This window comes from Pituophis catenifer, unplaced genomic scaffold (genome assembly GCF_029215685.1).
Source record: "Pituophis catenifer annectens isolate HBS135680 unplaced genomic scaffold, rPitCat1.0.hap2 SCAF_1, whole genome shotgun sequence".
NCBI lineage: Eukaryota > Metazoa > Chordata > Lepidosauria > Squamata > Colubridae > Pituophis > Pituophis catenifer.
This window is the reverse complement of record NW_027256881.1, coordinates 18,091,703-18,115,783: the sequence shown is the minus strand read 5'-3', so window position 1 is coordinate 18,115,783 and position 24,081 is coordinate 18,091,703.

Here is a 24,081-nt window from a genome sequence, read left to right as displayed (position 1 = left end):
GCCCACATCAAACTTTCAAAGCTGTCTTACACTGTGTCTTATAACAGGCCCATCAAGTACAATATAACCAATACTGATTGGCAACAGCTCTCCAAAGATTCAAATACTGTAGCTGAGAATTCTGGGATCTAAATTCCACACATCTGGAAGTTACCATAGGTCAGGGATCTCTAAAGCTGGCAACTTTAAGATTTGTGGACTTCAACTCCAAGAATTCCCCAGCCAATACAGCTGGCTGAAGAATTCTGGAAATTGAAGTCCACATATTGCCAGGTTGGAGACTCCTGCTGTTATGTCCTTATAAGGACATCCGCCCTGATTGGCTGCCAGCCATCGGGCGGGAGATTTGAATCCCTGTCTAGGGGCGGTGCGTCTGCCGGGAGCGAATATAAGGAGAGCTCCGGCAGCGCGCCTGCAGTCTTCTTTTACTTGTTACTATGTAAATAAAGTTGTTACATGTATCGAGCTGGTCACGTCTTCTGTTCCTGCGCCTGATCTAACACTGGCGACGAAGGACTAGAGAAGAGAACCTGAGAAAGACTCACGGCACGATCGCCCAAAGAGCTGAAGTCACTTCACCACAGCGACTTCCAGAATGGCTACCCCGCAAGCCCCGATGACCGCGCTGAACCCGTTCGACCCATCCCGGGAGAAGTGGAGGTCATACATGGTCCGATTCCGGCAGTTCCTGCGAGGCAATGGATACCAGAACCTCGATGATGAGAGGAAAAGAGCCCTCTTCCTGGCTCATTGCGGATCGGACGTCTTAGAGATGGCGATGGACCTCGTGGCACCTAGGGACATCGAGGAGATGTCCTGGAACGACCTGCAGGACGTCTTACAGGAGCACTATGCACCTACAGGCACCGCCATCGCAAACAGGTTCACCTTCCAGCAAAGAAACCAGCGGGAAGGTGAATCCATCAAAGAATTCGTGGCAGCGCTCCGCCAACTCGCTGCCAACTGTGAGTTCGACAATGTGGACAACGCCATCCGGGACCGCATTGTTTTTGGAATGCGAGATGTGGGGCTGCAAAAGAAATTCCTCAGCAGGAAGAGGATTCCGCTTAAAGACGTCCTCGACGAGGCAACAGCGGCGGAGACGTCCGAACAAGCGGCCGCTGCAATGGTAAAAGCAAGAGGGATCCATAAGATCCACAAGTCGGGCCCAACCTCATCAGACGAAGCAACCACTCAATCCGAGTCTGATGAGGAAATGGCCGTCCACAAGGTGTCCCGCCCTCCCAGGCGGGAAACACCACAGCATGGCGACCGTGGAGAGCGATGCGGCAGCTGCAGAGGCGACCACCCCAGAGCCACCTGCAGATGGAGGGACGCGACCTGCCGCCGATGCCTGAAGAGGGGCCACATCGCCGAGGCCTGCAGAGCCACAGACCCAGCCCCAGAGCCGCCCAGACCGCGATTCCGGGAAAATCGCAAAGATAACCAGAGGACATCCAAACGGTCCTCAAACCAGTCCCGGCGCGGGGAGGAGGAATATCCCCGAAACAGAACGGTGCACCAGACCACCACCATTGCTCACACAAGCGACGAGGGGACCACCAAGTTCCACGTGACGCTGCTAGCAGAGGGGTCTCCGTGCAAGATGGAGGTAGACTCCGGATCCGCCTTCTCCATCATGGACTGGCAGCACCTACAACAGCTGAAACCGGCATACAAAAGAACCCAGCTGAAAGCCCCGAAAGACAAACTTGTGGACTTTAACGGAAACCCCATTGAAATCCTAGGCAGAGCAACCATCCATGTGAAGTACAACGACTTCGATGGAAAGCTACCCATCACCATTGTGCAGCACAGCCGACCGAACCTGTTGGGCGTGGAGTGGTTCAAGCCTCTAGGACTTTCACTTCAGGGCATCCACGAGATCCGCAGGGACGAACTCGACTCCATCATCGAAGAGTTCAAAGAAGTCTTCGATGGTAAGCTGGAGAAATTTGTGGGGAGGCCAATCTCCTTTAATCTGGACAAGGGAATCACCCCAATCAGGCTCAAGCCCCGCCGAGTTCCATTTGCCCTGCGGCCTAAAGTAGATGAGCAGCTGGATAAGCTGATCGCCCAGGGCGTACTGGAACCGATCGATCATGCCTCATGGGAGACCCCCATTGTGACCCCACTGAAGCATGATGGGTCTGTGCGCATCTGTGCTGACTACCGTTGTACCATCAACAAGGCGTTGGCACAGAGCGCATACCCAGTCCCAGTGGTGCAACACCTGCTGCATTCCCTGGGATCTGGATCAATTTTCGCGAAACTGGACCTGGCCCAGGCTTACCAGCAACTGCCAGTGGATGACAAAACGGCGGAGGCCCAAACGATTGTCACGCACAGAGGGGCATTTAAATGTAACCGCCTCCAATTTGGAGTCAGCGCTGCCCCTGGCATCTTCCAATCCATGATGGAACGCCTTCTCCAAGGCGTTCCAGGGGTGGTGCCTTACTTCGATGATGTGCTCATCTCCGGTGACTCGAGACCCCAACTCCTTGAAAGGCTCAGGCTTGTCCTGCAGCGGTTCAAGGACAAGGGTTTGAGGGTCAGGCGGGACAAGTGCATCATAGGAGTACAGGAAGTCGAGTTCCTGGGCTTCCTCATTGATAGCACAGGCATACACCCCACCAAATCAAAAGTGGAAGCAATCCATGAAGCTCCAAGCCCAAAAAACAAAACGGAGCTTCAGGCTTTCCTTGGGTTGCTCAACTTCTACGCCATTTTCTTGAAACAGAAAGCCACAGTTGCTGAGCCACTCCACCGCCTGCTGGGGAAATCAGCTTCCTGGAAGTGGGGTCAGGAAGAGGAAGCAGCATTCCGGGCCATCAAGGGACTATTGACGTCCAAAAGCGTCCTCATCCAATACAGCGAGACGCTCCCCATCAGACTGACCTGCGACGCGTCGCCCTACGGGGTGGGGGCAGTCCTCAGCCACGACCTGCCCAATGGCTCGGAAGCCCCAATCGCGTACTTCTCAAAGACAATGTCCGGCGCAGAACGGAACTATAGCCAGCTGGACAAAGAAGCCCTGGCCATCGTGGCTGGAGTGAAGCGCTTCCACGAATACCTCTACGGAAGACGTTTCACCATAGTCACAGACCACAAGCCTCTTCTGGGACTCCTCGCAGGCGACCAACCAACCCCGACCTTCATGTCCCCAAGAATGACGAGATGGGCCATCTTCCTAGCTGGCTACTCCTATAGGCTCGTGCACCAGCCAGGCACAGCCATAGGGAACGCTGACGCCCTCAGCAGATGCCCGTCGAAGAAGCCGGTCGAGGACCCAGCCCCCACGCTCCACCTACTTCACATTGATGACGACGCCAGCTGCCCGGTGTCATCCGCAGATGTGGCCGTCCACACCCAAAAGGACCCCACACTCCGCCAAGTGAAGTCCTGGATCCTCAGAGGGTGGCCAGCGGAAAAGCCAGAGGAAAGGTTCAGCCCGTTCGCCAGGAAACAGGAGGAGCTGTCCACCATCAAAGGCTGTCTGCTATGGGGAGACAGGGTGCTGATTCCAAGCACTCTGCAACGGCGGACGCTAGAAACCTTACACAAGGGGCATCCGGGCATCGTCCGCATGAAGGCCCTGGCACGGAGTTATGTCTGGTGGCCCTCCATGGACAGAGACATTGAACAATGGGTCTCCAGATGTGACCCGTGCCAAGAAGTCCGCCCAGCGCCGCCGCAATCCGAAGTCGCGAAGTGGGAGACCCCCAGCAACCCCTGGTCGAGGATCCACATTGACTTCGCGGGTCCGATGCAAGGGCGACACCTCCTCATCGTGGTAGATGCCTTCTCCAAATGGCTCGAGGTGGTGCCCATGGCATCTACCACAACAGACGCGACGATCCGAGCCCTGCGCCGCCTGTTTGCCACACATGGTCTACCGGATGTGCTGGTCTCAGACAACGGTCCCCAGCTCACATCCCTGGCCATGGAGTCCTTCCTGGCAGGACTGGGCATCCGCCACGCCCTGTCCGCCCCCTACAGGCCGGCCGGAAACGGACAAGCCGAACGCATGGTCCGACTGACCAAAGAGGCCCTCACCAAGATGGGCCCGGGGGACTGGCAAGAGCGCATAGACAATTTCCTCCTCACACAGCACATCACGCCACACGCCACCACCCACAAGAGCCCGGCCGAACTGTTGATGGGCAGAAAGTTGAGGTCACCCTTGGACCGGCTGCACCCCCAATACAGCCCGGAAGTGACCGCAACCGCCAGCCGCCCGCTCCGCGCCTTCAGCAAAGGAGATTCAATCTTCGCGCTGAATTTCAGCGGCTCCCCTAAGTGGCTAAAGGGGAAAGTTGCCAGCACAACAGGGCCCAAATCCTACATCGTTGAGTTGGAAGATGGACAGTTCACGAGACGCCACATCGACCAACTCCGAAAAAGGTGGGGGGGGGCACATGAAAACCAGCCTGACGAGGGAGGCCTACAACACCCCGACGAGGTAGGCCTCCAACACCCCGGCGAGGTAGGCCTACCACACCCAGACCAGGTAGGCCTACAACACCCCGACGAGGTAGGCCTACAACACCCCGACGAGGTAGGCCTACCACACCCCTGTGAGGCAGAGCAGCACCACCCCGACAAGGTTGGCCCAGCCCACTACCAAATGCTGTCACACCGGCAGCCCAGCGAGGTAGACCAGGGCCAACCGCACGGGGGATGGCAACACCAACCCAGCCAGGTGGGCACCGGGCACGGCAAGGCCAGGGACCACCAACCCAGCCCGCAGGTAGACCGGGACCTGCCCAGAGGAGGAGCAGCGCACCCCACCAGTTACAGCAGCCTATGCCAGCCCAGCCAGGGAGACTGCAGTTCCAGGCGAGTAGACCGGGACCCAGCCAAGAGGGGCACCCCACGACCCACGGGCGAGGGTGGCACACGAATCACCGACGTGGGGGACCCCCGCCCATCACAGAAGACAGCCAACAAACGACACCCCGACCCGGATGACCCCAGGCACCACCCGACGGTAGACCAGGGACTAGGGGGAAGGGAGAGCCGACAACAACCCGGCCAGGTAGACCTGCACCACCCCGGCAGGGGAGACCTCCGCCGCCCCACAGAGGTAGTGCCGCAACAACAGCCCGACCAGGTCGACCGCCACCGACCAGACGGGGTAGACCAACGCCAGCCCGACCTAGCAGACCAACGCTACCCCTGCGAGGTCGGACAACGCAACATGGGCCAGCACCACCCGCAGCCGGCGGGCCGGTCCAGAGGGCACCAAACAGAACCACCACCCACCCGGCACCAGGCCGAACCGCAACCGAACCGCAGCGCCCGGGAGACCAGGGAGGAGCAAACGATGGACTTACCGAGACTCAGACGCTCTTCCCGGGTCGGAACCGAGCCACCGAGACGAGGCAACAGATCCACAGGCCAGGAAGAAGACCATCAGAACCAGCCATCCAAGGTCTGCGGTCCGGCCGGAGGCGCTGGGGGTGACCCCGCTCACTCGACAGCCGAACCAAGCCCGGTTCCGGAGAGGGAGCCGGGAGACGACAGAGCCCCGTCCATCCAGGTCGGAGACGGAGAACAAGTGAGACTGCGCAGGTCAGCTAGGGTGCCGTGGCGTCCTACGTACCTGCGCGACTACGTGACTTTTGTGAACGAGATTGACAGTTCAGACTAAGGGGGGAGGAGTGTTATGTCCTTATAAGGACATCCGCCCTGATTGGCTGCCAGCCATCGGGCGGGAGATTTGAATCCCTGTCTAGGGGCGGTGCGTCTGCCGGGAGCGAATATAAGGAGAGCTCCGGCAGCGCGCCTGCAGTCTTCTTTTACTTGTTACTATGTAAATAAAGTTGTTACATGTATCGAGCTGGTCACGTCTTCTGTTCCTGCGCCTGATCTAACACCTGCCATAGACATCCTGGAATTGTACTCAGACCCTTTACCACACCAATCAGATATTTTACCATTAGAGTAAGGTTATCTTCCAATTTATACTAGGATTCTGCAACATTTTCAGACAAACAGCCATGTTTCTGTATGGTACACACTCCAAAAGTTGCATGTGTTGTCTTTATCATGTTAAATGTAATTAAATAAAATCCAAATAATTAAGCATAGTTAATCTGCTAATTTCTTATTGCTGTTGAGTTAGTAATTTGTAACTATTTGTAAGCAAAGGGTTCCAATTTGCCAGTATTGTCTCTCAGTAACTCCTTTTTTGAGTCATTATAAACTTGAGCTTGGGTGATCGGTGATAATATTTAGTTAGATAAGTTATTTTCTGATGGCCTGATTTTCAGTTGCCTTCAATCTCTCCAACCATCAAGGCCCTTCTTCAATGTGTCCATTATGTAAGCTTTAGCTTCATTATTAGTAATCCAGTGAGCAATCTGTTTTTATTCTTTTTGATGATCTGTTTTCCTTCCTGTTCAAAAAGTTCTCCATTCCACAATTCATAGGCACCTGTTTTTCTTCATTCAGCCTTTCTGGTGGACCGGCTTTCACAATCAACTGGGAAAACAGCCTTGAAAGTATACAGCTTTGCTTTCAATGGAGAGCCTCTGTCCTTTAGTGTTTTGTCTAGAACGCAAGCAAACTGCTTTGCTTCAACAAAGGCATCTCATTAATGTAATCCCATTAAGGAAAATAAAGCTTCTGCTTCTGCTTTGCTCTGAGTTGCTCTGTTTGGACTTCTAGAGGCTCTCAGAACAAGACAAGATGCCTTGTCAACTTCTTCCCTTCATTAAGGGAGAAGTAAGTTCTTTCTGTGGCAGAATAGCAGAGTTGGAAGAGACCTTGGAGTCCAAACTCTTGTTCAAGTAGGAAACCCCATACCACGGTATTTCAGACAAAAGTTGTCCAATCTCTTCTTAAAAACCTCCAGTGTTAAAGCATCCACAACTGCTGGAGGCAAATCTATGCCCTGATGGAACTGAAATTGTCTCATCAGGCCATAGAACAGCCAACAACATTACTTGAGATTTTCAAGAAGAGATTGGACTGCCATTTGTCGGAAATGGCTGTGATGGCAGTGATGGTTAACCATTTGGTGCCAAGTGTTCAAAGCATTCGCGCACATGCCCACGCACGTACCCGACCCCCCAAAATGCAATGCAAATGCCCACCTGTGCATGTGCCCCCTTCCCGCACATGCATGCATTCTCTACGATCGTGTGCAAGTCCCCCATGCATGTGCCTTGCCCTCTGTGCATGCACCATTGCCCCCCGTGCATGCACTCCAGCTCCCCCATGCCCTGTTTTGGCTTCCAGGTTAGTGCAGGAGGCTTTCCAGGTCCAAAACGGGGTGTGGGGGGCCTCACGCAGTCCCCTCCATCCCTTTTTGGCTTCCAAGTTGGTGCAGTACCCTTTCCAGGCCCAAAATGGGGCATGGGGGGCACGTACGAACCCCCAAAATGCAATTCAAGTGCCCCCTGCATATGTGCCCTGCCCTGTGCATGTGCTCCACCACCCCCCCACGCATGTGCGGCAGAGACCCGAAGACCAGTTGGCCGGCGGGAGGCGCACACACATGAATGGTGCAGCTGGGCTAGGGTGATGGCTGGTGTGCCCACAGAGAGGACTCTGCATGCCACCTGTGGCATGCGTGCCATAGGTTTGCCATCACGGGTGTAGGATCTCCTGTTTGGGTGGGGGGTTGGACTAGATGATCTACAAGGTCCCTTCCAACTCTGTTAATCTGTAAACCTCCTCTAAGCGTGCTCCTCATTCATTTGATACATTTGCCCTTCTATCAATACAACTCAAGGCAAAATTTTTAAAAGCCATCTCCAGTTTTGAGGGGCCGTATGCCATCCCGAAACTTTAGATTACACTATGATCTACAGACATTCATACAAAGTTCCCCAAAATGATCTTCTGAGCTAAAATGTCATCTGAAACACAAATATGAATTATGAGCATCACATGCAGCCACTGTGTTTTCTTAAGCTTGGTTTAGTTTGAAACCCAGCCATATAACATCGCAGAATGCCTGGATTGTGCGTTCTCTGTCAGAGCATTGCTGCATGACTTGGATCAGAACACTTGGCATCGGTTCTTCCTCCTGTCCCTCAAGGCCACTTTTTCTTCCTTCTACCCAGGGAAGGACTCTTGGAAAGCTTTGCAAAACTCTAGGAGGGCTCCACAGACAAGCTGTTTTTATAACACTGATATCACTCCTAATATTTCACTTGGATGATGAGAACTGTGGTGAAAACAAGATGTCTGAGGAAAAAGGAAAGAAATAGAGATGATGAATGTATCAGCCTCACAAGGTAAACGAAATAAGAATCAGAGCAACTGAGCTAATTCTACTTTGTTGTAAAGCTACATTGATAGAATCTTACAATCTGAAAGTACAATTCTGCCACACACACACACACACACACCCATGTGCATCTCCTTTATATTCCAAGAAACTAGCTTCTTCTGAGCTTCTTGCCACAATCCAACTGTGGACAATATAGTCTTTTATCTAACTCACAGGTCTTCAAACTTTGTGGACTTCAACTCCCAGAATTCTCCAGCCAGCTATGAAGTCTGCAAGTCTTAAAGCTGAGAAGTTTGAAGACCTCTGACTAACCATTCTCTTGGTAGCATCTCTTTGCCCAGGCTGCCAAGGTCTTTCCCACATAGCATTACAGAATGAGACCTGAAGGTTTGCAGAAATATAAAAAATCATTAGATAGCGAAAAGAAACAAGGAGATTTTTGAAAAGTATAGTTTTGGTGGGAACCAGTGGTGGGATTCAAGTAATTTAACAACCGGTTCTCTGTCCTAATGATTTCTTCCAACAACCAGTTTGCCAAACTGCTCAGAAAGTTAACAACTGGTTCTCCCAAAGTGGTGCAAACTGGCTGAATCCCATCACTGGTGGGAACATAACATGCTTGTAGTCATGGAACGCAAAAAGAGTTTGAAAATAAAAGCACCTTACAGGATAAAAAGTTCTCTGCAAGAGATGGAAGCTCATCTCTTGCAGAGAAACATCAAAATATAATATCATCTTTATTTAAAATACTGCTTCTGCCCCATCTGTGTTTTGTGACATCCATGCAGAGCTGGTGAATAGAAAAGACCCCAAATGGCTGCCATTTTGCATGAATGCTCTCAATATTTCAAATGTGGTTGTCAAAAAGATATGTGGACCTGGTTAAATAATTCAAAACCCGGTGCTTCTCATTAAGAGGGTTTGAAGCTGCTTCCTCATGTGTAGCTTTGCTGACCTCCTCTGAACTTCCATAATCGGAAGCAGGCTGTTGCCTTTCTTCAGTGCTAATCGCTGGTGGCTGTGCCTCTCCTTCTTCATCTTGTGCGGGGGTCAATTGCACCCCCCAATACCTGATGGAGCCACTATTACATCTTCTCCCACCACTGGGCTATCTGGGTCAGTGGTGAAATCCAAATTTTTTTACTACCGGTTCTGTGGGCGTGGCTTGGTGGGCATGGCAGGGGAAGGATACTGCAAAATCTCCATTCCCACCCCACTCCTGGGGGAAGGATACTGCAAAATCCCCATTCCCTCCCCACTCCTGGGGGAAAGATATTGCAAAATCCCCATTCCCTCCCCACTCCTGGGGGAAGGATACTGCAAAATCCCCATTCCCTCCCCACTCCTGGGGGAAGGATATTGCAAAATCCCCACTCCCTCCCCACTCTGGGGCCAGCCAGAGGTGGTATTTGCCAGTTCTCTGAACTACTCATAATTTCCCCTACCGGTTCTCCGAACTACTCAAAATTTCCCCTACCGGTACTCCAAACTGCTCAAAATTCTTGCAACTGATTCTTCAGAACCTGTCAGAACCTGCTGGATTTCGCCCCTGATCTGGGTGCTCTTGGGGACCCGGGGACCCCCTGTCCAATGGTCCCCATTCTAGCTTGTCCTCATCGTTTGAGCCAGCAACCGACAGGGTCATCACACTAAGCAAACAGTCAGATAAAAGAAACCTGACTCCAGGGCAGAACTGTAACATACATAAATGTCTCAGACAAGCCTTTCCCTAGTCCACGGGAAAATAAAGGGAGGGAGCGGGGAGCTGCACTCCAATTTGCAAGATTCTGGTACTATAACCTTACAATACAAGCAGTATTGGTCTACATGTCTTTGATTCCCTAATCTAGTCCACCTTGAAGGACTGACAAGAGATTATTTGACCCAGACTTTGCAATGATAAAGCACCGAAAAGCCCATCATACTATTAATGGGAGATCCAATTATGCTCAATCATCACCCAATCGTTACCATTTCAAGATGTGGTGACATTTGAAGATGACATTTGGCTCTTTTCATATAATAGTGCAATAGTTTAAGCACCAGAGCAGCCCAATGGACTAGACCCATAGGAACTGGCTGTCAAAATAATTAATGGGCCAAAAAGGGGGCATCCGTCGTCTTAGATTCTGTTTCAGATCATTACTAAGGAGCATGACTTGCTTAATATTCTACAGAGCTGCAGAACAGAGTTTGATTTCACTAACTCTATTCCTCCCATGTCTTGTTGCACAAAACATGAATTCTCTAGAGTGCTTATTAATTCCTTAGAAGTTAAATGGAAACAATAACTCAACTGTACATTACATATGCACACTGGATATATTAATTGAGCTAATAAGGAGGTTTTTTTTTTTAAAAAAAAATCAAAATTGGCAAGCACATGTAATTATACCAGCATAGCAGTGCGGGTATGCTAAGGCTGCAGAAATCAGACTAACATTCCACCAATGCAAGCAATGTATTATCTACTCTAAATGATCATACGATTTATATAAGCAGTTTTAAAACTGGCATGGAGCATTTGAGGGGTAAAGCCTCCAGTGCTGGAAAAAGTCTTGACAGTTCTGCTGATGAACTGAAGACAGAGAGGGATTTGGACCTGTCACCTCTTAGGCAAAATCCCATTGGTGATCACTTTGTCCATGCAATATCTAAACAAAATCTCCTGTCATTTTTGGGATGAGAAGTGACAGGTGGAAAAAGCAGGAGAGGAGGGGAAAGCTGGAGGGTGCTTATTCAAATTAAAATGCATTAGTACAATTATAATTTAAAAACCGGGGGAAGAATTCCTAAAGTCCTTTTGAGCACCAGAGCTATATTCTTCTACTGTCTATCACAGGGTGTCAAATGTGGAGTGTCACGTTGTCATACATGACATATCATGACTTTTTCCCCCTTCGCTAAACCAGGGGTGGGCGTGGCCAGCGTGTGACACATCTGGCTGCGGGTCATGAGTTTCACACCCCTGGTCTATCAGTACTGACAGTGGTGAGTGGGAAGTGATGGTCTTCTGAATTCAGGAGGGGGAAAAATGGTGTACTATTCATTTTTTCTTTGCTGATTTTTTTTCCCTATCTGCCTGCTGATTGGGTAGCTCAGTGTTCTGTCCCCGTCTCCACACACACACACACACACACACAGCCAGCCAAGGGTTAAAGGAAGCACTTGGCACACACAGTTTGTTATCAAAAACTTGGCAGTAATACGAGCACCGACTGCCAAGTGCTTTTTACTTAATATCCCTTCACCAGATAAACAGAAATACACACAGTTCGCAAATAGTCCAGTTCAAAACAAGAAACCTTCGGCAGAGTTTGTAAATAGTCCAGTTCAATACAAGAAACCTTCGGCAGATTTAAGCGTTGTTCAAAGTGACTAGCCAGAGTTAGTTTTTGTCCGTCACAGAGTCTTAAATGGCCACCACACTCTCTTATATAGTCTCTGGGGTGTGGTCCAGTAACTCAGCCTAATCCCTGGCACACCTCCTCAACTGCTGCAACCATTTATCACGCCTTCATTGGCGTGGATCCAGGAACGACAGATTGCCTCCATCGCTATCATCGGAGACACCTGGCTCCTGGCTAATCTCCTTCCTTGGCCGGCACCTGAGGCAGTGCCGGAGGGGAGGGGCCTGGAGAGGGAGGTCTGGCTGACTCCTCTCCTTCATGTTTGGAGCCTTCTCCCTCCGATAAGATAGGCTCGGAGGACGGAGCCACAACACTCAGGTGGGTTTTTTTTTTTTTTGGAACTAAGCTGTTCTTCTAAAGCAGGGGTGTCAAACTTGATTCCCCCATGGGGGGGGACATCATGGGTGTGGCTGGGGTGGGCATGACCAGCTTGACATCACTCGCCTCTGGGGCGCCTGTGGTGGCCTTGGCACCCTGCCAGCGAAAATAGGCTCCCGAGCTCCGTTTTTGGTTGTGACGGCCTCCTGCAACCCTCTGCCAGCGAAAACAGAGCTCACCTTCCCAAGTTCTGATTTTGCTGACAGAGGGTTGCAGGAGGCTGTCACAGCCCAAAACGGAGCTTGGGAGCCTATTTTTGCTGGCAGAAGCACTGTGGGCCGGTCCTTCACTGTTTCCAGGGCGGCCCTGTAGGCCACATCTAAGCATCCCACAGGCTGAATCTGGCCCCCGGGCCTTGAGCTTGATACCCCTGCTCTAAAGCAAGGGCGACTTTTGCAGAATTGTTCTAAAATTACATTGCGCCATTTATTTCGTGTTTGTTTGTTTAAGCCATTCATCATTAAATGCTCTTGACAAGGCTTCAGTAGGAAAATTGTAGAGAATGAAAAAAAAGGGGGGGCAGCTGCAGCTAAAGTAGGCATCCGTATTGTCAGGAGGGGGGGAGGGGGAAACATATGCTAAATGAAATAACCAGTTGTTTAGCATTGCCAACGTCTAAGTCAAATTTCTCTCCCCCCTTTTCCCTCTGCTACCCCCCTGGAAGAATCTGACAGCAATTCTTTTCCATCCCCCTGCCCAAAATGGAGTGGCTAATTTTAAGAAGTCCTTTCTGCTCAGATGTCTTTCTGTTCTTTCTAAACAGCTTTGGGACTGTGGGCTGGTTTTCATTTCTCCGTCTATGCGTTCAAATAAATTGTTGTGATCTATTTATCCTCAGAAGATACATTGTGAAAGTTCTGGCATAAATCTCTGCTCAGCTGTGAATTTGCTAGGACTGTGGCTTGGAAGCTTGTGTATGGATTTTTTTTCCCTCTTTTTTTTTTTGCAAAGTAGGGGACGAGATTCATTGGACCACTTTCTGCTGAAAATTTGGAAGATAAAATAAAGCAGGTTGGTTGGGATAGTCATACCTGAAAATTCTCCTGGCTCAACAGAGAAGGCAACAATGCACATGGCTTTTGGGAACAGCCATCCCATCAGGCTGTGGCCAAGGAAGATGTTGGAAGCAAATAACATCTCAGCTGGCTACTGTCCTCTCTGAAATACTTCATAGGAAATTGGGATGTTTATTGACAAGGAGTAGTTCTGTAGTCTGTTGAATGTAAGTGAGAGCCAATGGAGCAACACAGTTAAAGGGAAGTCATGAGACTGAGGTTCAAATCTTCTATTGATTATAAGGTAAAGGTAAAGGTTCCCCTCGCACATTTGTGCTACTTGTTCCTGATTCTAGGGGGCGGTGCTCATCTCTGTTTCAAAGCCGAAGAGCCAGCACTGTCCGAAGACGTCTCCGTAGTCATGTGGCCGGCATGACTAAATGCCAAAAGCGCATGGAACGCTGTTACCTTCCCACCAAAGGTGGTCCCTATTTTTCTACTTGCATTTTTTATGTGCTTTCGAACTGCTAGGAAGCTGGGACACGTAATGGGAGCTCACCCTGTTATGCGGCACTAGGGATTCGAACCGCTGAACTGCCAACCTTTCGATCGACAAGCTCAGCATCTTAGTCAATGAGCCACCACGTCCCTCTTCTATTGATTATAGGGGATGTTATTTGGAACCAGATAGTCTCTTCCAGTTCTACCTACTTTACAGGGTTATTGCTATAGGAATAAACCTGGGAAAAGTTTTTTTTTCCTGCCATCCTGTGCCTTATCATCATTATCTCCTTTTAATGACCCCATAATCCCTTGCAGGGTGGAGTCTAGGCAACTGAATGGAGTTGAGTTTACTGGCCAGATGCCCTTCCTGTCACCAATGTGGAGCTTTGTTCAGCAGATATATTCTCATTGTGCCCAGAGAGAGAAATATCTGCCTCTACCTAGGATCGAATTCCCAGCCTCCTGATTGTGAGGCGAGAGGTCCACCTCTATACCACCGCACCATTCCCATCCTGTGCCTTATGCTCCCAGAAAAAAAGAAAAAAGAAAATGAATGCTGTAACAAAACATAATCTTAGCAAAAAGCAATTTAGCAACTTGAGCATTGACTGATGAATTATGTGTCATCAAGTTACTATTATGTGCTATTTTCTCCATGAAGATCTCCCCCTAACTTGTTTTTTCAGGACTTCCAAGAGGTCATTCATCACCACTGCAACTGTCCATCTATCCTGCTGTTGGTCTTCCTTTTCTTCTCTTTCCTTCCAAACCTGAGCATACCTTAGATGTTTCATATTTGGACAGTGGTGGGATTCAAATAATTTAACAACCAGTTCTCTGCTCTAATGACCAACTGGGTAGGCGTGGCTTGGTGCTCATGTGACCGTCGATGGGCGCTTCACTTTAGCTGTTACAATGTAATAAGGGTTAACCAGAGAGGCAGTTTCTGTAAGCAGAGTGATAAAGATTAGGCTAGAAACAACACCAGAATGTTTCCTTCCTGCCTTCCTTTCGGGATTAGCCCTGTAAAGTGGAAAAAAACAAAATCAGATTTCTTCCAACAACTGGTTCTCCGAACTGCTTAGAAAGTTAACAACCGGTTCCCCCAAATAGGTACGAACTGGCTGAATCCCACCACTGCATTTGGATTACTGCAATAGTCTCCCAGCAGACATTCCTGATGTCCATCCATAGACATCAATCCTCCATCCATAGACATCAATTCTTTCTTTCTCCATCCATAGACATCAATTCCTAGTGGAAAACACACTTTCTGGAATTGCAAAACAACTGCCATCCCTTTGTATTTGCATCATGATGTTGCATGGAATTAATAAAGGGCAGAGTTTGCATCACAATATTATGAAGCTCGTTTCATCATTCATTGTTAGTTAGTTGCGAAGTCGTGTCCGACCCATCACGACCCCATGGACAATGTCCCTCCAGGCCTTCCTATCCTCTACCATCCTCTGGAGTCCATTTAAGCTCACACCGACTGCTCCAGTGACTCCATCCAGCCACCTCATTCTCTGTCGTCCCCTTCTTCTTTTGCCCTCTATCTTTCCCAGCATTAGGTTCTTCTTCTCCAGTGAGTCATCATTCATAGACATGAACTTATGCTCTAAATATGTAGTTGTGCTTGGTTTGTGTTTTTTGCTGTAAAGTTGCTTTATTGGTTTGCTGGCTAAGTTCTGACCTCATTCTACTGGATGGAACTTTCTAATTACTGTATTTTGTTAAATTAACCATGACTTGGTAAAGGGCTACAATAAATCGTTATTGTTGTTTCTGTTAAGGATACACCTCCCTTACTGCCCATCAGGTTCTCTATCCAATCTTTATTTAAAATCTAGGAATATTTAATTATTCCTTGATTTAAAACCTCCCCCCCCCCAAAAAAACCATACAAATTCAGACTTCTGACTCCTGAAACCTCTGAGCCCTGATAAATGACTGAGAAAGTGCATTCCTAAAGAAAAATGAAAAGTTCCAGAGAACACTAAGAATACAAAAGGTTTCTACACAACTACAATCTTCTGGGAGAAAAGAGCAGGAGGAAGTCAGGAAAACAGCAAGAAATGAAGCAAAGTTAAGAAACACAGAAAAAAAATAGTGAAGATTGAATGAAGAAGAGGGTAAACAGAGGCATGGCAAATTGGGAAAAGTCAAAGATTGATAGCCATTTCTGGTTTATCCAGCTAAAATTGACAGTGGCCCAACATAGTTGTCTCTAAATATATTCTTTGTAAAAACAAACATATGGCAATTAAAATGTGTGAAAGGCATACAGTGAAAAGGAGCCATTTGTAACCTGGAATACTGATTTTATACACATGATGAGTAAGCTTAGGCAAGTTGTATTTTTAGCATTTTTGGAATTCAGGTATCAAGGAGACGGATGGATTATTTGGACCGCTCAGCGCACACTTACGGTACTGCTAGGTTTGCACAACTTGCTTAACTTGTTTACTGAGTTAAATCATTTTGAAGTGAGTTTGCATAGCATAGGAAACCACAATAAACCTAAGGTTAAAACTAACTAGCTTTGGTATGCTGTGTGAATGCTAGTTACGTGGTAATAAGCATATTGGGTGAATCCATCCAGTGTCTGCCAAAAGGTGTGGGAGCTACTTATAAAAGAAGGCAGGCATCCATCAGTTCAGTAATTGCATCAAGATGGAGAGGGATGTAATTCAGGACTCCTTTGGTCTTCTCCTGACTGCTATTTCTGCCCTTCTCCCAAACTCCATTCAACTAATTCAGGCTAACTCCATTAATAAAGTGCCATGGTGGCACAGTGGTTAGAATGCAGTATTGCAGGCTAACTCTGCCAACTGCCAGCAGTTCAATCTTGACTGGCTCAAGGTTGACTTAGCCTTCCATCCTTCTGAGGTTGGTAGAATGAGGACCCAGATTGCTGGGGGTAATATGCTGACTCTGTAAACCACTTAGACTAGGGACTGCTGTAAAGCACTGTGAAGCAGTATATGAGTCTAAGTGCTATTGGTATAAAAATATCTTAACTTAAAAAAAAAAAAAACAACTTATAGGAAGTTACAACCAGGGCAGAAATAGAGCCACAGAGAAGAGAAACAGATCCTGGATTGTGCAGCTAGCTACATTAGTGTTTCTCATCTTCAATATCCAGGTGGCTATCAGAAGAATGAATGGGGGCAGTCTGGTTTTTTCTCTACCCCAGAGCCCTCATTGGCTTCAAGGCTTCAAGCTCCAAGCTCCTGGTTCCTCACTTCCATTTAGGGCATAGCATCAACTTTATTATAGCCTTAGTGTGTCCTGTATACAAAAATACAGAAAAATGTGCCATAGGCAATAAATACAACCAAAAAAAAGGAAGGAAAAGAAAGTTAGGTTTGGGACTAATTCCAAAGATGCTTTTTTTTTCAAGAGGCAACTGGACTTTCTGGTTTTTCCTTGAAGATGTTTCGTTTCTCATCCAAGAAGCTTCTTCAGCTCTGACTGGATGGTGAGGAATGGAAGGATTTATACTCCTTGAAGACAGCTGGTCATTTGCATTATTTTAGAGGGTCATTAAGGTCACCTGGAGGTTTATGTGTGTCATCAGGGTCACCTGAGTGGTGCAAATGGGTGTGGAGCCTTTTTGGAACTGTTGAAAGGACGGTGTTGTAGACTGGAGATAAATGATGTTGTATCCCTCCCCCTCTGTTGAGAGACTGGCTGTTCAATTTTGACATAGATGGCCTCTTTGACCTCTCTTTGAAACAAGCAGACCTCTCTGTCCAAAATGTGGACTTTGCTGTCTTCAAAAGAATGGCCTTCCAATGCAGATGGACTGTTGAATCTTGTCCTGATGAGTTTGTTCTTCTATGTTGTGCCATGCATTTATGGGTTTGGGACTTAAATTAACAATGTGGTCAGAATGCAGTTGTGTTAGACAATATTTTCTGTATTCTCTCAGAGCAGCCAGAATTGGTCTGGGCTATGAATATCAGCACCTTCAAACTCTGCCCAGAGAGAGAAGGGATGTTACTCATCAACCCTGCCAGGAGGTTTGGCAATATGTGTGCCTTTTTCAATACAGCAACAGGTTGTTCCTCCAAACATCATGGGAGCACACGGGCAGATATGTTAATGGAAAGGAATCTTTTGATATAGGATCCAATCTGGGTGTGTCACCAGGACCAGAGGTTTAGTATTCTGAACTTTCAGACTTGTGCTGAAGCCCATCCTCAGGGAGCTTCTCTTTACCAGAATGCCAGTAGAGAGAAGTTCCCTGAGGATGGTCTCTAGCATGAGTCCGAAAGCTTGGAAGAGTAAGCCTCCGGTCCCAGCGACCGACCCAGATTGGATCCTGCAACATTATCCTGGGACACGTATATTTGCCTTCAGTCTTTTGACATTTGCCATCAACAACTAAAGGGGACAAAGTTCAAGGATTAGGAAGAACATCATAAGAGTAAGAGCTGCTCATTGGAGGAATCAGCTGGGGAATTCTGGGGGGTTGAAGTCCACACCTCTTAAAGTTATTACAGTTGAGAAACAGAATTAGATTTTGTGGATCACGAAAATTGGAAAGATTAGTTGTGGAACAACCTCTTTCTTACTGGTGGTGGTGGTGCCATGAAAATGACAAATATTTGAATGACAATTGTACTGCTAACTAAAGCATACAAAACATTTGCTAGACCAATTCTCAAATACAGCTCATCTGTCTGGAAACCCCACTGCTTATCGGACATAAATACCATTGAGCGAGTCCAGAGATATTTCAAGAGAAGAGTCCTCCACTCCTCTGCTCACCATAGAATACCTTATGCTACCAGGCTTGAAATTTTGAGCTTAGATAACTTAGAACTATGCCGTCTTTGGTCTCACCTAAGCATAGTACATAAAATTATCTGCTACGACATCCTACCTGTCAATGACTACTTCAGCTTCAACCACAACAATACATGAGCACACAATAGTCAGCTAGTGCCATCGCTGACTATTGGGGGTGAATCATTGGCCCCCACGGAAAGGGCCCGCAACTTGGGTGTTCTCCTGGATTCACTGCTGTCTTTAGAAGAGCACTTGACGGACGTGACCGGGAGAATTTTTCATCAGGTTCGCCTGATCCGCCAGTTGCGTCCCTTTCTAGATCGGGACTCCTTACGCATGGTCACTCATGCCCTCGTCACCTCCCGTCTGGACTATTGTAACACTCTCTACATGGGGCTCCCCTTGAGGAGCACTCGGAGGCTCCAACTGGCGCAGAGTGCGGCTGCACGGGTGGTGATGGGAGTGACATGGCGCTCCCATGTAACGCCTCTCCTGCACGAGCTGCACTGGCTCCCAGTGGTCTTCCGAGTGCGCTTCAAGGTTTTGGTTATCACCTTTAGAGCGCTCCATGGCTTAAGACCTGGTTACTTACGGGACCGCCTGCTACCACCAATAGCCTCCCACTGACCAGTACGCTCCCATAGAGAGGGGCTCCTCCGGGTGCCGTCGGCCAAACAATGTCGACTGGTGGCCCCCAGGAGAAAAGCCTTCTCTGTGGGGGCACCTACTATCTGGAACGAGTTCCCCCCGGAGATACGGAGGATCCCGGATCTGCGTACCTTCCGTCGCGCGTTCAAGACTTTCTTATTTCATCAAGCTGGCCTGACCTAAGTTTTCCCCTTTTTAAATGGAAATTTTAAATTTGGTTTTAAATTATTAGGGTTTTAAATTTGTTCAGCCAAATTATTTAATTCGTTTTATTCTATTTTAAATTTTGTATTTATATGTTTTATTCTATGGCTGTTCACCGCCCTGAGTCCTTTGGGAGTAGGGCAGTATACAAATTCAATAAAATAAATAAATAAAATAAATAGATGCAAATTTAAGGTAAACCACTCCAAATTCGATTGCAGAAAATATGACTTCAGCAACAGAGTGGTCAATGCCTGGAATGCACTACCTGACTCTGTGGTCTCTTCCCCAAACCCCCAAACTTTAACCTTAGACTGTCTACTGTTGACCTCATCCCATTCCTAAGAGGTCTGTAAGGGGGCATGGATAAGCACACCATCGTGCCTACCGTCCCTGTCCTAATGCCCCCTTTTATTCATATCCATTTCATGTATTCATAATCACGCTTATACTTATATCTGTTATCTTATAAATGGCTGGGAGAGGGAGGGGGGAGTGCCTCCCTCCCAATACCTGTGAAGCATACCTCTGACCTGACTTCACTTCCAAGAGAACGGTGGCGAAACATAACAGATTTCACATACCTTGAGGCTGTCCTTGACTGGTGTTGGAGAGAGGGAAAAATACTGCTTTTATATCAGAACAGCTAATGACAAACTTAAGCTTATCTCAGGGTTTCTCAACATGGTCTGCTAACTGTGGCAAGGAGATACCTTGTTAACTTTTCAGGAAGACAGAAACGGATGACATTATCTTCCATTCCATTTCAACCCCGGTGCACAGAGAAGCAGCTTACATTTGTCTTTTCCTGTTCTTGTTTTAAAATGGGCATTCCCACCACCTGTTGATTCAGAGTTGGTTACCTGGACCATATCCAGCCCCTTGTGTTGAGGAAAGGTTAAGTACAGAGACCTCTTCTATTTCTACTGGTCAGCTAAAAGTCCTATGCATGTGTTCCTTCCCTGGTTCCTACTTTAGAGGGCCATTTATCCCCTTTAGGAGAATGTTAGGGGCCAGGAGTATCCTCAGGGAATTGGGGGAAGCAACATTACCCACTCTTCACCCCCCCCCCCAGGATAAAGCTTCCCAGCAAAGTCTGGCAAAGCCTGCAAAGCAGTGCTTGGTCCATGGTTTGGTTGGATACAGGGGTGAAATCTACTTACCTTCCTTACCGGTTTGGAAGTCCTTGTTTTGCGCGCGTGCATGCACGTCACATGCACACGCAGACCCTCTGTGCATGTGCAAAACCTTCTGCGCATGCACAGAGGGTAAAAAACACATTTAACCAGGAAGTAACAACACCCGGGCAGGTGGGCGGAGCCTCGCGTCGCCATCGCTACCAGTTCTCCGAACAACCTGCCACAATTGCTACCGGATTGCCTGATCCGGTCTGAACCAGGAGCATTTCACTCCTGGTTGGGTACATTTTGGGGGGAGATATGTTTAGTGATCTTCCAAGGTACCACTGGACATATGTCAATAAAGAAACTTTCTCTCACACAAACATGGATTAGGTACTGCAGCATCCCATCAATAACGGTAATGTCGCTGCAGGAGAAAATGACATCTCACTGCTGCTGTTTGTGGGTCTCTATATCTTCAGAAATGAGAATATTGACTCCAGGTAAGACCAAATACAGACCTATCAAAGTGTCAATACTCCCACTGATCAGCCAAATCAAACGTAGCATTAATGAAGCTCATTAACTAATAGCCATCGGAGAATAGGAGAGGGGAGTATTCTTTGTGTATGTGTTTTGTTTCATCTCAATGCTACCTTTCTTCCAAGTGCTGGAAATAATACAATATATATATATATATATATATTTAATGTGATTGATTTCCAGCCTTCTGAAGAAAAGAAGTGGCTCTCCCAAATGCAGAACCTCCAATTTCTGGGTTGGCTAGTGAGCCAGTACAGAAGAAACTCTCTTCATATAGAATTCATACTTTTTCCCATCACTGTAAGGCATGGGCGTCAAACTCAATCGTGTCATGTGACATATTGTGACCTATCGCAATGTTTTTTGCCTTTGCGGAGTCAGGGTGGGCGTGGCCTGAGTGTGATGCATCTGGTTCATGGGCCACCAGTTTGACACCCCTGCTGTAAGGGCATCAATTGTTGCTCAGAACAGAAAAAGAAGAACAAGAAATATAAATAAAAGTGATATAATGTTTAAGTTAAAAAAAAAATGCCTAACTTAAGTATTCTATTTTCAGAATTTCTTGACACTAGGGAGGGCTGAGTCTGATCGCCACATGGAGACTGTTAAATATTAGCATTGCCCTCCCTCAAAAGAATTCCTTCTCATTTCACTCTCCCTCATCCTCAAATGTGTGGCACTTCAAACAGCTGCTTTTTACAATATCTGACAGGTCAGAGTGATTTTAGTAGAAGCAGATTGTCCCAAGCACCAAATCCATGAAGGCGGGATTATTTGTTATTTGCTCCAAATCAGAGGTGGGTTTCAGCAGGTTCTGACCAGTTCTGGAGAACCAGTAGCAGAAATTTTGAGTAGTTCGGAGAACAGGTAGTAAAAATTCTGACTGGCCCCACCCCCATCTATTCTCTGCCTCCCAAGTCCCAGCTGATTGGGAGGGAATGGAGATTTTACAGTATCCTTCCCCTGCCATGCCCACAAAGCACACCCATAAAGCCATGCCACGCCCACAAAGCCATGTCACGCCCGCAAAGCCACACCCACAGAACCAGTAGTAAAAAGTTTTGAAACCCATCACTGCTCCAAATGTTATAAGATGGGAGCTTATAACTATGCAGAATTATGCCTTTTAGACCAGATGTAGTTTCTGTGTAATTGTTAAGGACAACTTCATATAAAGTACATTGCAGTAGTCCAACCAGGTGTTAATGAAAGCATGAGTTATTGTTGTTAGGTCTTCCTGCATCAATGGGTTGCAGTTAGCAAACAAGCCAAAGTTGAGCACAGTCATGTCGTTGGCTTCTACCTGCTCTTCCAGCTGGGGTTGAGTTCAAAGGTCCCCCAAAGGCAAATTTGCTTTTTCATGTATAGTTCTTAGTCATCCAGAGATAAGACTGGCATCAGCTAAGAATCCAGTGCAAATACATCTTCCCCAGTTTCAATTTGAACCTGTTTACTCCCATCCAGACCCTTATAGCCTCCAGGGACTAGCTTAAGAGACTGGCTGAATCTCCCTTATGGCCCCCGGTGGTGACATAAAGTTGGCTTTCATTAGTATTCTGAGGACACCATATCCCCATTTCCCTCAGAAACTTCATCTATGATAGATATTATCAAAAGGCCATTCAACTAACCTCTCACACTCATTGACTGAAACCACCCACTGAGGAAGGCATAGGGTCTCCAATCTCAAATCCTGATTGAAAATTCAGCAAGAGATCATGGTTGATAGTATCAGAAGCCATGCAGAAGTTTGAAAGGATGAGGAAGGAGCAGTAACCCCATCTAACATAACTTTGTCCCATTTCAAGGACAACGAGAGGCACTGACGCTGTGTGGATGAGCCTTTTATAGTAACGCTCTATCTAAAGCAATGTGAAAACGAAAACTTCCCCTATTGGGATCTTGGTGGAAAATGCAGGAGAACTGCCCTCCCCTCTTTTCATTTTCATCCAGTGCTTATTCTGTACTGGCCCCTTCAGAGCCACATAATTGTAATAATCAAACACTATTTGAGAGAGAAAGGGAGCGAGAAACTTGAAAGCAGATTGAGTTTGGTTATCTGTTTTGATTTGCATAATGATTATGCAAATAGTTCTTCGCACAATGCTGCTATGATCTATAGTTGCAGCATTGTGCTGAGAACAGCCAATGAGAGCAAATCAAAACAGCTGCCTATTCTCCTTGTGATTTCTATTCTTGCTTTGTGGATCATAGATGCCTTTGGGAAACAATCATGGATGATCTGTTTGAGCAGGGCAGATAGGTTGGGTGCCAAAGATGCATTTCTGGGTGATTAGCAGGAAGTCATCAGTTGTTTCTAACTGGGTAGGAAAATGACTGCTTCCACTTTAAATTATAATAATGAAACAAAGAAAGCTGCAAGAGAAATCAGGAGAGGCTATTTTTGACAGACTGTGAGCTCCATTCACTTCTAATACTACAAATAAGTATCTGAGCTCAGAATTAATTGCTTTCTAAATGTATACGTTTTAGATTCCATACTCCAGTGGGTAGATCAGAGGATTCTATTAGAAAAACAAAAAAAAACAAACAAACACACACACACACACACACACACACACACACACACACACACAGAAAACAGAAGCAGGTCTCTGAAACCTGAAGTCTATATATCTATTTTAAAGAATACGTTTTTGGAGCTTTCAGAAGGTGTTTAGTCATTAGGACAACCAAAATGATGAATGGATTAGAGAAAGATTACAGTGTTTTGGGCTTTGTAGCTTAGAATATAGAAACATGACTGAGGTATGTAAAATCACACATGACATAGAAAATGGATATAATAATTTTTAGTCTGGGGATAATTCTGGAACATCCATTCAAATTAAGTGCAGGGACAATTATAAGAAAGTTCAGAGCAGTCTTGATTTAATGGTTCTCAGTTTGAAGAATGATTGATTGATTATGTGCCATCAAGGCATTGCCAACTCTCACCAATCACATAGTTTTTCTCCACAATGATCTGTCTTTAACCTGGTTCTTCAAGTTTTGCAATGGTGCACTCATCACCTTGATGCTGGCTGTCCACTTTTTTTTTTCCTTCCACGTTTCTCAGCATTTTCAGAGAGGTAGGTTGTCACAAAATTGTCTGAAGTAGGATAATTTGAACCTTGAATGAATTCAGCAGACTTTAAATACAATGGGCAATATTTTCCTTTGTAGAAGCTGTCACAGACAATAGTCACTGTTTCCCCTAAATAACAGATAGG